Source organism: Symphalangus syndactylus, chromosome 19 (assembly GCF_028878055.3).
Source record: "Symphalangus syndactylus isolate Jambi chromosome 19, NHGRI_mSymSyn1-v2.1_pri, whole genome shotgun sequence".
NCBI lineage: Eukaryota > Metazoa > Chordata > Mammalia > Primates > Hylobatidae > Symphalangus > Symphalangus syndactylus.
In genome coordinates, this window is record NC_072434.2 from 13,720,907 (window position 1) to 13,736,246 (window position 15,340).

Sequence of the window (15,340 nt, forward strand, 5' to 3'; positions counted from 1 at the left end):
GTCTAAAGGGCTCCCTACCTTCCCTTCAGAGTATGTGTTTTTGTTTTAAATTGCATTTTTGAAACATAGTGCCATTATTTGACTCATATTTTCTTCCTCCTTGTGTTGTATCCTCAAGGAGGGTAGGGACCTGTTTCTGTTTTGTTTTTGGCATTGTATCTCAGCACTCAGTATAGTGCTTTGTATACCATGAGTAATTTATAAATAATGACAAATGCACATTTATAAATAATTGTATTCATATAAGTAAATTTATAAATAATGGTTGAATAGTTGGGCAGGTGTTTTAGAAGTAGGCAGAGAAGCTCTGCCCCAGAGATTCCCACTGAGCTTACATCATCTGGCTCTCACCTCCTGTTTGCTCCGGGGCTATGCCCCTCACTGTTTCTTTTGTGAGCCTTCCACATTACCAGAAGCAATGGGTGGGAAGAGTAGAAAAGGCTGAAGCATGAGGAAAATTGTCAGTTCTGAAGCCCCGGAAAGAAGCCCCTGATCGGTGTCCAGGAGGGTGAAGATACTAAAGCATGGCAACTATGGGGTGCTTTACTTGGGAAGGACCCTAGACGTCTTCCAGCTCAAGGGACTGGGACATGCAGAAGTTAGGGGACTTAAACAGGGCCAGTGTGTTCATTTGCTAGAGCTGCCATGACAAATTGCCACAGACTGGGTGACTTAAACAACAGAAATCGATTTTCTCATAGTCCTGGAAGCTACAGGTCTAAGATCAAGGTATTGTCAGGGTTAATAACCTCTGAGGTCTCTCTCTGTGACTTTAAACAACTGTCTTCACATGGGTTCCTCTGTGCGTATCTGAGTCCTAATCTTTTTTCTTTTTCTTTCTTTTTTGTTTTAGAGATGGGGTCTTGCTCTATTGCCCAGGCTGAAGGGCAGTGGCACAATCTCTGCTCATTGCAACCTCTGCCTCTTGGACTCAAGCAATTCTCTTGCTTCAGCCTCCTGAGTAATTGGGATTACAGGCACACACCATCACACCTGGCTAATTTGTGTATTTTTAGTAGAGATGGGGTTTCTCCATGTTGGCCAGGCTGGTCTCAAACTCCTGACCTCAAGTGATCTGCCTGCCTTGGCATCCCAAAGTGCTGGGGTTACAGGCACGAGCCACAAATCTTTTATTCTTATGACACCAGTCACAGTGGATTAGAACCCAGTCATATGACCCAATTTAAGCTTAATTACCTCTTTAAAGGCCCTATCTCCAAACACAGTCACATCAACATATGCGAGGTAGGACATCAACATATGATTTTTGGGGGAAGAGAATTCAGCCCATTATAGGCACCAGGCAAACAGAGGCAGTATAGTCCAAGGGTTAAATGTACTATGTGTAGAGACAGACTAGATTTGGAACTCTGACACTGCCACTTCAAATCACGTGGGCCAATTTTTCAACCTCTTGATACCTTAGTTTCCTCTTCTGTTAAATGAAAATAAAAATAATTATGGCAACGGCCCTGTTAAGTGAGATGATGTATGCAAAGTACAGTGTGTGGATATTGCCAGTACTTAATAACTGCCAGTAGTAGTAGCTATTGAGTTTGTGTTGTTACCGTTGTTATTATTAGTTTCCTTTCCTTTTCTTTTTCTTTTTTTTTTTTTTTTTTTTGAGACAGAGTCTTGCTCTGTCGTAGGCTGGAATGCAGTGGCACAATCTCGGCTCACTGCAATCTCTGACTCCCAGGTTCAGGTGATTCTCCTGCCTCAGCCTCCCAAGTAGCTGGGACTACAGGCACACACTACCATGACTGGGTAATTTTTATATTTTTAGTAGATGTGGAATTTTGCCATGTTGGTCAGGCTGGCTTGAACTCCTGGACTCAAGTGATCCACCAGCCTCAGCCTTCCAAAGTGCTGGGATTACAGGCATGAGCCACTGCTCCCTGACTATTAGTTTCCTTTTCTGTAAAATAGGGCTAATTGAAGTGCCCACCTAGTTCTTAGAGTTGTGAGGATTGCATGAGATAATGCATAGTGAAGAGCTTATATATCCCCTGGCACAGGGCAAGACCTCAAAAAATATTAGTTGTGGTCATTGTCTTCATGAGACAAGAACCAGTTTTCCAAAATCCTGTAGCTCCCTTTCATGCTACTAAACAAGATCTGAAATAGCAAAATTGTCTGTGTATTTCATAAGATGCAAATTTTCTTATTTGATTAGTTTTCAAAAGAAAAGCCACCTATTTCATGCAGGTACTCTTATATCAATTATTAAAACCTGAAATGAAGCAACACAGGAGCACACACAACTTATAGCTAAAATTTTTTTTAGCCATAGGAAGGTGGGATCCGCGTTCTGAATTACATGGTAGAAAAATGTTCCGGTTCAATGTGGGTGATTAACTGTTTGATATCTTGTCAGGCTTTGACAGTTCTCCCTCTGTTTTACACCTCTTACTATGTCTCATGTAATTAAGAAATGGTACTGAGTTCTTGTCATCCACCATTAAGGAGTAGTCACAGATAGTTTCATAACATCTGCTTTTTGCAACCTTCTAATTATCCATAAAAATCTGGCAGAGAAACCTGACAGTTTATCCAGAACACAGAACATGAATGCAAAATAAGATCTTTGCTTCTACATACAGAGTGATGGTATAAAACAGATACTATCTAACCTCTTATTTTGCATGCAGCTATGTTGCCTGTTTAAATCAGTTAGGTGCATGTCTTCTCAGTAAAGACTCAATTTTAAAAAGCATTTTTTCACAAATTGAATGTGGGTCAGGAATACACTAATGATGCTGTGTCAGAATCTGTTGTCCATTGCTGCCTCATTACTCTCCTTAGAATCCATTCAAAAACAATTACTCCCCTCCCCTTATCTGCAAGCTTTGAGCTACCCATGCCCTGATAGGAAGAACTGAGGAACTCTTGACTGGTCCAGATGCTTGCCTCTAGCAAGGTCAACTCTCAGCCTCCTCTTGCTTGTTTCTGGTAGTGGGTACATGTCTTGTCCACCAACCTGCCTGGCTTTCTGATTCATTACCTGACCTTGATTCTGGGAAACACACTTTCTGAACTCTTACACTGTGTGTCTTTAGTCTGTTGAAACACTGTGTTATTTTGACTTTTGGCCATAGCATGTCTTCTTTCTACCTACACCTTCAAAATCCATTTGGACCCATAAATAACTTTTGTTTTCTGCCCTTTGGTTTTAAATCCACAGATGCATATCTGAACATTTTCTTTTTCTTTTCTTTCTTCCTTTCTTTCTTTTTTCTTTTTTTTTTTTTTTGAGACAGTCTCACTCTGTCGCCCAGGCTGGAGTGCAATGGTGTGATCTCAGCTCACTGTAACCTTTGCCTCCCCGATTCAAGTGGTTCTCCCACCTCAGCCCCCCGAGTAGCTGGGACTACAGGCATGCACCACCATGCCCAGGTAATTTTTGTATTTTTAGTAGAGACAGGTTTTGCCATGTTGACCAGGCTGATCTTGAACTCCTGACCTCAGGTGATCTGCCTGCCTTGGCCTCCCAAAGTGCTGGGATTACAGGCATGCGTCACTGTGCTCAGCCTGAACATTTTATTTTAGACCTCTACTTTGTTAAGATCTAGTCCTTCTGTGTCTTGTAATTTCCTTATGGCTATGACCTCACAGCCTTGCTTCAACCCTCCTTGTCCTGCTGTCTTTTCTTTTCTCTGTTTAGTAGGGGGAAAATAATCCTTCCTCTACCCTTTTAGGTTCAGTGGCTGGGCCCCACAAGTCAAACTAATAAATAGCAGATTAACAGAAGAAGAAAGCGGATTTAATTGAGTAGGCATGCACAGAAGTTCATAAAGAAATGTGAAAGAAGGAGATTAGAATTCGGAACTTATATACTATCTTAACAAAGGGTGATAAAGTGTGGAGAAAAAAGTAGACAAGGGAAAAGGAGCTTGGGCTCCTGTGGTGGGGGTAAGTTGTGGGAAGATGTTTAGAAAAATGTATGGTAATTAAGAGTTGTGTAATCAGGTCTGATAAGTCATCTCAGATAATAAGTGTTGCCTCTAGAACAGTTATCTTTCTGGTACAACACAGGGAGGCACCGTTACATCTGGAAATTTATGTTACCTTTACAAACGAAAAATTTATGTTGTTCTTAGGCAGTTAATGGGAGGGAAAAATAACTTTTCCTTTGTCTGCTTCTTCTCACTTGCCTTCAAGTCAAAATAATTCTCTTGCCAAGTTGGTATATTTGAGATGGCATGTTCTGATCCTCTTCAGTATCCTACTACAATTGAGATACATAAAAATAATTATTTTCACATTTATCGTTTATGAAGTACTTTTTGTACGTGAAATGACTTTGAAAGGTGAAAGGTAGGGACTTTGTTTTGCCTTGTAACATTTTACAAACTGAAGCACAGATTTACTGTTTTGCTGAAGGCCACAGACACTGGATTTGAACCTAGATCTATCTTGCTTCAGCTTAAGTTCTTCCCACCCAGTCACTGACTTTCTGATCCAACATCACTGCTTGGCATGTTCATTTATTGATGGAGTTCGTTTCTCCAGTAAACATTGGAAAAGAAAAGTAGCTAAGCATTATAAATAGCCTTTAAAAACATATTTATATTCAGTATTTAATTTTTAAATTTTTTCAGCTCTACAGATTCCATTCCCAAAATAAAAAGATAAAAAAAAAGAATGGAAGCACTGAGTTTCAGAGTGATGATAAATCCACATGGTAAAGTTAATGAGAGAGGAGTAGCTTCTCAGCACAGTAATAAAGTGGCTTGTTAGAAACAACACTAAACTAAGAGGCAGAAGAACTGGGTCAGTTTAAGGCCTGGCCCAGAATCTTGACTTTAGGTAAATTACTTAACTCCTTTCTTCTTAAATCCTGAAAGTTGCCCACTAAGTTTAGGTCTGGATTTTCTGGCGGCCAAAGTGTACTCATGGTTACTTGCTCCAGGTTGGTGGTCACTTGTCAAACTACTTGAAGTTGCTTTATCTTAGTTTCTGGGTCACAAACATTTCATTTCTCAGTAACCTACCTCACATATTAGGTGTTGGGGGCACTTTTAATATTCTAAACCACTGGTGTTTCCTGAATAGCGATCACCCAGGTCATTTTCACATTCAGAAAAGGCCCCATCTTCTTCATCATTTGTCAGAGCCTCTGCTGCTGTGACAAGCCAAGCACACCCTCCTGCGGCCTTCTCTGGGCCTCTCCTGTCTCCCCAGATTGGCTAAGACATCAATGACTTGAAAGAGAAGCCAAAGGAAAAGGAGAGACACCAAGGTGAGACATGAGTCTGGGCCTCCTGCTAAACTGAGAGGAATAGTATAGGAGAACGGAGTTTTGAATCTTGAGCCCCCTAAGCCTTTGCTATTCACAGTGTGATCCAGGAACCACAGTAACATCACTTGGGAGCTGGTGATAAGTGCTGAATCTAAGGCCCTATCCCACATGTGCTGAATCAGAATCTGCATTTTTACAAGATTCTCAGGTAAATTGTATGCGTATTAAAGTTAAAAAAAGCATCATGGATTCACGAATCCATAGCAACTTTCAAAATTAGCTCTGAATGGCAAGAAATGTTGAATAGAGCCCCCGTGGAGAGGGATACGAAAGTTGCTGCCATTGCTGGGAAGGGCTTGACTCAGGAAGGAGGGAGCCTGGATCTAATTTCAGTAGACAAATTGACTCAGCTAAAAGCTAGGCATTCAGGAGGGCAAAGTGGAGTGATGTGGGCTTCTGAGGTGAGGCCATTAACAGTTGGATTATAATGCAATGTGCCATAATGGCGTAGTAATGAAATGTAATTGATATAGTTCTGTTATTAAAAGGGACACTTTCTTTGTTCAAGGCTTTCTTCCTTCTTAGAAGGCAGATGGTCACAGGGTAATGTAATGAGACAAAAGGAACTCATTCCGTAAAATGTCCTAGTTTCTCCTTTGGCCTGCTTTTTGTCTATTTTCAGGTGAGAATCTCCCTCATGTTGGCAACTTTGCCAGGTGAGTGTTCTCCAGCCAAGAACTTCATACTTTAAAATTAGCTGGATACTTAAAAGAGGGAGTGGTAATATGAAGCCAGGTGTCCAAGGGGTCCAGGTGACATAACGGTCCCCAGTCTCATCTCTCAAAGGTCTTGGGGAGTGACCTCCAGTCTGGGGATGACACTCCTGGTGTCAGAGCTGCCTCAACTTCGGAAATTTCTTTGATGGAACCCACAGGTTCATCAAGAAGCTGCTTCTCCGTTGCTAAGCTCAGTGCCCACGCCACAGCAACATGACTGTACCCTCCTCCCTGATCACTGGTTTGCTATTTCTTGCTTGATTTCTATTGATTGTTCTACTTTCTTGTGTGCTCAAAATTATTTTTTTGGCCGGGCACAGTGGCTAACACCTGTAATCCCAGCACTTTGGGAGGCCAAGGCAGGCAGATCACCTGAGATCAGGAGTCTGAGACCAGCCTGGCCAACACGGCCAAACCCCGTCTCTACTAAAAATACAAAAATTAGCCGGGCATGATGGTGTATGCCTGTAGTCCCAGCTACTTGGGAGGCTGAGGCAGGAGAATCACTTGAACCCAGGAGGTGGAGGTTGCCGTGAACCGAGATCATGCCACTGCGCTCCAGCCTGGGTGACAGGGTGAGACTCCATCTCGAAAAAGAAAACAAAAAACAAAAACAAAACAAACAAACACAAAAACCAACTTTTTTTTTCTTTATTAGTGCTTCACCAGCTTCTTTCTCACCAGTACTTTTCACCTGCCTTCAGAAAAATAAAGTAAAAATTTGAAATGGCACTAACCCTGGAAAAATTGTTGTATCTTTCTTATTGATCTCATGACAATTTTAAAAAAGGAAACTCTCAAGGCTTCTACAGTGCGATACATATACTAAATGTAAAGGTAAACAAAGCAATGAAAACTCTCCTAAAAGGAAGGTGATGGGAGGAGGAGATAATTGTGATAAAAGTTAAGGTTGAACTGAAGGTGTGACTAAATTGCACAGTAAGTTTAATGCTGGATTTCTGGCAGCCAAAGGTGTGCCTATGCTTACTTATTCCAGCTGAGTGGGCACTAGACAAGCTTCTCAAATATACTTTTACTTGATACTGAGATTACCATCATCAATAATATTTTTGAGTGCATGAAATTTACTAGGCCTAGGCACTTGCTAACACCTTTGCATGCATTATCTTATTTAATTCTCATGCTATCATTAAGAGATAGGATAGAGTAGTAGCTTCAAGTGTGAACTCCAGAGTCAGGCAGCCCAGGTTGGATCTTAGCTCTGCCACTCGCAGTCTATGTGACCTTGGGCTGGTCCCTTACCCTCTCTCCTCCATAAAACAGAAATATCAGTCATACCTTAAAATGGCTGGAGACATTAAATGATTTAATATACACAAGGCAGGCAGTGTCTGGCTCTTAGTAAGTACTTGCCATTATTATCGTTATTTCTATTTGACAGATAAGGAAATTGGGTCTTAGAGAGGTTAAGTGGCTGGCCCAAAGTCCCACAGCCATATCAAATTGGCACCAGATCTAATCTGACCCCCTCTTAACCACTTCACATGCTGACTCAGAAGCCTTGGGCTGCTCTTGGCAACCTCTTGGGTGCAAATAAGAAATTCCTCAGTATTCGCCTTGAGGAGTCAATGTTCCATTATCTTTGGTGAGAGTTTCTCATCTACGGATTATCTTCAGGGAACTTCTTCCAGCTGTTTGGCTTGGTGAGTCCACTGGGATAGTATCTATTTTCAATGTGACTTTAAGTAAAGTTTAAATAATGTGGGAGTTGCATTAAACATTATAGTGTGTATTTGTTTATCTATGGATTCTATTTGTTTATATTTATTCTGAGCCACCCATCTCTTCCCAAACATAATTGAAAAGAGCAGAAATTTAAGTCAATTGCTACTACATTTAAAGTCCACTTCAATATCACATCCCCTAGAAAGATGCCTTCCTTGTTGTTTCCCATGATCTCAGAATACACAGGTCTCCCTAGACCTGGGTAGTGACGTTGAGGTCCAATGTGGCTGTAATTCCCCCACTGCCCACCAGGTGTCCCACCGGTCCCTGCTATCTGACAGGCAGCAGGAAAAATGGCCATCTTCACCCCTCCAAAGGGGACGGAGGATTTGAAGGCGGATGGTGGAGAGATTGTGGGGAGGAGGGAGGGAGGCTATGACGAGACTCCCAGATGCTGCTTCTTGTCTCCAGACAAAGAGAATTTTTCAAATTATTTTTCTTTGATGTGTAGGTGTCTCTCCAGAAAGCCCAGCCAGTTCCCTGCAATTTAGGAAGCTTTTATTTCCACTAATGAACTGGTGTCTGGCCAGGGCTTTTCATCTCTGAGCTTGAGGTTGGGGCTGCCATCTGCCTCCTGTTCCTTTTGCCTGAGAGACCCTGACAGCCTCCCTTCCCTCCTCAGCCTCTCCTTTTTCTTCTAGGGGCTGAGTGAAAAAGAGACACGAAAGAGACTGCCCCTTCTGCCTTGTAAGTTTCCTCAAATATCCCCTGAATCAAAGGAGTACCAGCGTGTGACTGTGGCACTAACTAGCCCTCTTGCCCACGTTAACCTTATTTGTCCAGATTACTAGTGTTACTATGGTAGAAATATTTCCTCTCTGCTCTTAGGTAAGACTGTCATTTGCTTCTCTTGCAGTGGGGAGTAAGGGAATTTGGATCCACTGACAAAAATTTAGTAAGTGGGGCATTTTAAATTTCAAAGTAAATCTGTCTTCCTTTGCAGGTCGTTGGCTCCTTGCCTGTCATAGTACTTGCCTTTTTTTCTTCCCTCTTTTCTTTCGGAGGATCACATACAAGTTGGGGAGGCTGCTCCAAAGCCACATGGTCTCTCAGATATTGCCAGCTGTACTGGACTCTCTCGAGTCCCTTGTCCATCACCACAGGTCACCCCAGCAGAACCTGGGCGTCTACCATAGACCTGAGGTGTCCAAATTGGGGCAGTGCTCCAAGCGGTCTGCAAACTGGCGCCCTGATTATAGGTTATTCTGTGATTGAAGTTTCACCCAGAGATCGGCTAAGAATGTGAATGGGATGTCTGCATTTAGCATCAGGTTTGGGAGCTTTAATGTGGGCTATTTCCTCCCGAAGGGCCTTGATAACAAAGACCACAGCACAGTCCTGTGGGAGTTTCTAGCTTCTGTAGCCACTGCCTCATTATATGCATGGCTTTTAATATTCGGAGAGCCTTTGCCAATACACATTTTCTTGTGTATTGGGAAACTGGAGCCCGGATGCGATGTATTATTGATAGGATTGTAATTTACTCTTCTTGGGTTGTATCTACAGTGTATACCATTAGCACAAAATATTAAATTACCAGTGGTTGTATATATTTGTCTGTCCAGGTTTGGCTCAATGATATTTGCCTTTTGCCTCAATAAAAGATCGTGAATAATGGAAGCAGGGTAATATTATTTTGTTGTTGTTGTTGTTGCAAGGGCATTTTGATGAAACCATTTTCTCTGTGTTGTGTTTTGGCGAGCCATACTTTGCAATGAAGACATGAGACATAAAAGAGTGGGGGTTGGACACAGAAGATGGATGAGCAGCTCGCTCCAGCTCTGGGCACACACTGGCTTCCCTGGCAAGCTGCTCTGGGCCAGGCTTGGGGCTTTCTTTTTCTGCAAGAGAGAATAAGCAATCTGTGCTGCATTGGTGGGAGGAAGTGGGCAGTTCAGACCTTGGTGCCAGAAATACCAAGCCCTGTGCCTCTCTTGTGAAGATAGCATTTGCATGGGACTGTGGGTGTGGGGGAACCCAACAGCCCGTCAGGTAGAACCTTTTGTAGTCACAGCATTGTGCCCTGGCTAGTGTTTGACAGTCTACCCTCTGGTCACCATTGTTGGCCATTTTGGTTCCTGCCTGCACCTGGGCCAGGTGGCACATAAATACACAAGCACTTATCTCCTTTAAAAAGATTCCAGGTCATAGGGCTCAAACCAAGCTGCAAATAAAAATGCCACATCGTGTCTGCGGTATGCTTTTTGTTCTGATCTCAGGGCTTGTTTCAGAACCTTGAATGGGAGGTGTTTGCTGGTTAACTAGGAGTTTGCTGGGCAAACAGTACCCCACAATTGGATTGGCTACGTAATTTTTATGAGTAAACATGTTTTTAAAAAATGCCTGTGGCTTAGCTTCTTCATCCTTTTGTTGCTTGTGGGTCTTGGAATGAAGGGGTGGGGGTGACAGAAACTAGGTTTTAAATCTGTATTAACTTGACACAGAAACATATTTTGGAGAAAGGTTTATTCCTTTTAGTTCCTGCTGGCAATCTGGGACCCTCAGGGGTCAAAAACCAGGGAAGGGTTGGGGGAAGGTGAAGAGACCTATCCCCCTCAGAGGTCACTGGCTGGGGGGCAGGGCTTGGCCATTCAAGTGATAGGTATCCATCTGCAAAGCTGGAATCTCCTTTAGAGTGAGCTCCGAAGAAAAACACCACTCAGCCAAGGAGAACTGTTGTATTTTGCTGCCTGGGGAACATTCTGGAGGTGAAAACCGGTTTTTCTGAAGACTTGTCAGGGCCAGGCTTTGTTCAGAGTCTGCCAATTTAGCCAGACTGGCTCCTTAAAGGAGACCCCTTTACCTGAGGCAAGGGCCAATTATAAAAAAGGCTTGTGGATGGCATTCCCTTCATAACTGGGTTGCACTTCCTTAAGACTTAGGAACTTTCTCTTGTTCCACACCTTCTCCTTCCTTAAAGGAGAAACTTGGAGTAACACACACACACATGCACACCCAGTCACACTGAATTGTAAAGAGAATGAAATCAGTACTAAATCTATCAAAGCATATCATAGACCCTGACAGCTGAGAGGTATTATTTGCTTTTTTCCTCCCAGATTTCTACCAAGCCTGGTGTTTTAAGCATATGTCTTGGGGAGAAGAGACCCATAGAAAGGCAGTTACAATTGGTGAATGATTAATGTTGGATCTGACATTTTTATGTGTCAAATATGTTTAACTGCATTAACCTTTGCAGAATTTACACCCATACTATGAGATATATTTTGTATAGCATCGGAAATATCTGCAATCTGCCTTCACTTAAATCTTATTTACATTTACTTTATTACAATATAAATGGGTTTAAAAAATCTTTAATAGAGTATTTTTACCCCATTCTGCAGGTTCTGCTTGCTCTGTGGGGAGTCTAAGGGCAGCAGGGTTTCTTGCTGATTGCAAATAGTGTCCCAGCCACCTGCCTGGGGACCCTAAAGGGAGAGGAAGCCAGTGTCAATTCTTCAAGTTCATGTCTCAGTTTTAGCCTAAAGGGGAGGTGGCTTAGAAGGCCGGGAGTTGGCATCCGACGGTATAAAACATAGAGGCAGAGAGGCTTTTCAGTAGACAAGCAACTTTTAATTTTTACAAGTTACAGAAAACGCAAATTTTCATAGCATCAATTTCAGAAAAGAAAGATTAAGTGGTTCCCATCTGTGGTGCTTTTTCCAATCTGCCCATCACCAGTCCCTCTGAAGAAGCACGCACACTCCAGATGTCTCCTTCATTGATCACATTCTCTCTGGCTGTCTCTATTCCTAAGTCAGAGTTACTCTTGCTGCTGCTGCTGCTTCTGCGGCGGTGGCGGTGGCGGCGGTGGCTGTGGCTGCCAAGGCCTCATCGTCGTCAGCTCCATGCCTCCTGAACTTCACTCCACTGAAATCTGGTTGGGTATGAGACAGACTCCGGTGGAATGAAGGACAAGAGAAGCACATGGATTGTCTGAGGATCTTTTTCTCAGAGGGTGGGGACGCATGTCAACCCCAGCCTGTGGACTCTGCATTACCTGGCCAAAGGCCTTTAGCATCCCAGAATCACACACTTGGGAGATGTTGAGGACCTGAGTACTCCTACCCCTCCCAAAGGATCACATCCTCCAAGGAGGCTGCAGAGAGCTAGTTCAACATGTCCTGGCACCTGCTGCACAGATAGACAGTGCTGAGTTGGGGAGATGAGTCTGTGGGGCCAGGGACTCTTGACTGTTTCTCATTTTCAAAGCAGCCACCCAGATAAGTCCATGTGGAACCACCTCCAGCATCCTAGTTGGGATGCTGGTCACCCTCTCCCTTTGTCTAGGTCCCACTGTGTGTGCCATAACTGAGCTCAGTGTGGTTGGTCCTTTCTAGAGGAAACAGAGAAAAAGCAGGTGTTCTGCAATTGCTTTAGAAAAATCCAGCTACTCTGAGCTTGCTTACCAAGGCCATGGGATGCAGGGGCATGGGCATTCCTCTCTACAAGGCACTGTCCAAAGAGCACGAAGAGCACTTTGCAGCCCCGTTTGCCAATGTGAAATCCAGAAGAGATAGGTGAGGAGCTCAGGAAAAACCACAACTCCCGGCTGGAGCCAGGCCCATTCATGGGGGTGGGTGGACAGAGGAGGGGAAGACTGCTTGTTCTCACTCCTACAGACTTATCTAGGAAGGACAGCCTCCAATGGCCCCACATCCTCCCCCAGATGTGCCTGGAAAATGATTCAACTATTTCTTTGTTAGGCATGAGGATGGAGGATTTAGGGAGGAAGAAAGAAAGCTAACCTGGCTTTCATAGACTGAGTCAAATAGGAAGGACGCAAAGTATCTAAGAGTTTTCTGCCCTCTCTTAAAAGAAATGCCCATCAACCCTTTGCGTGCAGTTGCTGCTCTGGCCTCTTCCTTGTTGTGTTCAGACATGCCCATGGCTCAGTGCAAGCCCCATAAAAGGCTGTTCTCAGCACCAACATGCAGGCTGGATAGGTTGGGGCAGATGCACCTTGTTGTTTGAAATACTTTCTTCCTGGGGCTTGTTCTGACCCGAAGCAGGGAGGCAGTTTCTCGTATGTGGCTCCTCCCCACGCATCTAGCCTTCTGGGCATTGGGTCTCTCTGAAAAAGGCCCTTAAGCAAGGGCTTGAGGTTTCTGGCTAGTGCTGAGAAGGAGTCATACTCTCCTTGGTCTGAATGTAAAGACTCTTTGCCAGGGTGAACACGGGGCTTGTTGGGAGGCAGAGATCTGGGTAGTGAGGGGAAGAAGACTGGTTCATCCTCTCCCGCTCTGCCTTCTTGAAAAACACTCACAGTTCTCAATAATGAGGAAAATGCACCCTGCTTGTGAATTATCTGGACCAGATACTCCTCCTGCATTGCCTTTGACCCGTTCCCGGTCAAAGGGAAGAAAGAGGCCGGTCTGTTGGCTGTAATAAATAAATGATAGCCTGGGATGGTAGGAGGAAATGACGCCAGGAAGGCAAGATTCTTTGCTTTCTCTTTAGATTTCTGCTTAACTCCAAGAGCAAAAGGGGCAGTCAATTCTTCTCCCTCCAGACCCCCAGCACCCCGTTCTTCCCCTCCCAACATGTACAGTCCACTAGATTATTAAAGTCCTCACTCTGGAGTGTGCAGAGAGCCTCACCCTCATGTGGGGTCCGTACCCTCCAAGATGTGTACTTGAGAGATGACAGTGTCTGCAAAAAGCAAATGGGAGGTGGCATTAATGTCAGAGAGCCCCAAAAAGGTGAGTTCTTCCCTTATCACTCTCCCCTTGCGTTACAGACCTGTAGCTGCTACAGGCAGAGACAAAAAACCGTGAGTCACAACCTGTATCAGGAGAGTTGACCTGCTCTGGACTCCGTGTTCAAGATTTTTCTGCCCACTATGCCTTTGCCAACTGAATCCCCCAGTGGCCTTCACCATGGTTACATGGGTCTATAGCCAAGCACATGCACGATCAGAGAACAAACCATGCATGGGCTCGCTACAGGGTAAGTTCATCCAGTGACCACTCTCTTCCCCCAGCTGCCCTCAGGATTACGTCTCAAGTGTCTTCCTAACACTAAAACCAACTTGAACATGAGACTCAAAGAATGAAACGAGGTCCTAAATTTTCCAGTACAGCTGCACCCTGCACCTCAGGACTGAAAAACCAGCCAAATCTCTGTTCTTCTAGTTGAGTAAATCTCCACAAAACCAGACAGAGCTACAATCTTGGTGCTTAAACTGCTCAGCACCCACCTTATCACACCAATTCCTATTATCAGCAGGATTTACTGCCTGGGATCCCTGGAAATCCCTGAGAAAACACAAAAGTGGCTGAGGATTGGTTTAAAATGCAGTAGGTTCAGCTATTTTAGCCTTGGAAGAAGTTGATAATTGACTTGCAGTGAATATGACATTTTCCAGTGTCCTCTTCCTGCCCAGTGAGCCCCCTGATCTAGCCACTCATCTTTGTTTTTCTAAAGCTCCCCAAATCCACAGATTTCAGACTCACCTTTAAGTACGAGTACCTGTGACTTGAGATATCAGGACCTAGCTTTGAGTTTGCTTCAAAATAAGAATTTTTTTTTTGTCATAAGATAATGCAGAACAAAGAGATGGCTAGAGCCACATGGATGAGAAGAAGAAAATAAATCTCAAATCTTGGATGTTTCTTTTGCCCCTAAGGCTTGAGGACAGGGAACAAAAAAATGAGAAACACTTACCATATATAAAGCACCCAGTTCAGCAGGCCTGTGTAGAACAGAAATGACTCCTGAAGAAAGGTGGGGGCCGGTCCTGAATAGTTGATTTCTCTCTTTAATGAAAAAGAACATGAGGCCGGATGCGGTGGCTCACGCCTGTAATCCCAAGACTTTGGGAAGCCGAGGCAGGTGGATTGCTTAAGCTGAGGAGTTCAAGACCAGTCTGGGCAACATGGTGAAACCCCGCTTCTACAAAAAAATACAAAAAATTAGTCAGGCGTGGTGGTGTGCGCCTATAGTCCCAGCTACTTGAGGGGCTGAGGCAGGAGAATCGCTTGAACCCGGGAGGTTGAGGCTGCAGGGAGCCCAAGATTGCACTACTGCACTCCTCCTACCTGGGCGACAAAATGAGACCCTTTCAGAAAAAAAAATGAAAGCAGAGGAAATTGGAATTGAAGGAGAGGGAGTAAAAGTAGCTGGAAAGGAGAGAGTTTGGAGTATGGTTGAGAATTGAGCTGAATTTTTAGAATAGAGATTAGTAACACAATAAAAGAGAAACTGGTTTTTCCAAGTCAAGGGTGAGCAAGAGGGACTCAGCCCATTTCAAGGAGGTGGTACTAGTTTCACTCTTTATTTATGCACCTCTCAGCAAAGCTTCAGGTTGCCTGCTCAGCTCAACCAATGGAGAAAGGGCCTGGCAGCTGGTCCCACCTCTCAGAACCCACACCCGTGGGGGGCCGTGAATGGAGAGGTCTTTCTGCAGGCTACCCGTACTTTCTCATTGTTCTGTGAACACCAGAAAAGGGAAGTGAGGTCTTTGTCATCCCAGAGTTGGAAAGACACTGCGGGTTACCTGAGCCTTGCACCTGAAGCCTTTGGCCTCCCAGAGACCTAATCGGGGAGAGGGGAATGCTAAGATTTTATCTTG

At 44.0% G+C, this 15,340-nt stretch overlaps 2 long non-coding RNA genes across 2 annotated transcripts in view; one reads left to right on the plus strand and one right to left on the minus strand.

Annotated features, from left to right (window-relative positions):
* Positions 1-11,318: 11,318 nt before the first annotated feature.
* Positions 11,319-15,020, minus strand: LOC129458845 (uncharacterized). The gene is made up of 4 exons (XR_008649749.1): positions 14,754-15,020; positions 14,434-14,661; positions 13,368-13,419; positions 11,319-11,644 (listed from the first exon to the last, which is right to left on the minus strand). It is a non-coding gene; the product is annotated as an uncharacterized lncRNA (long non-coding RNA).
* The window catches only part of LOC129458502 (uncharacterized), a 755,613-nt gene continuing 753,780 nt past the window's right edge, over positions 13,508-15,340 (plus strand). The window contains exon 1 of the long non-coding RNA XR_010114565.1: positions 13,508-13,716. This is a non-coding gene — a long non-coding RNA (uncharacterized lncRNA). The remainder of the gene's footprint in view (positions 13,717-15,340) is intronic.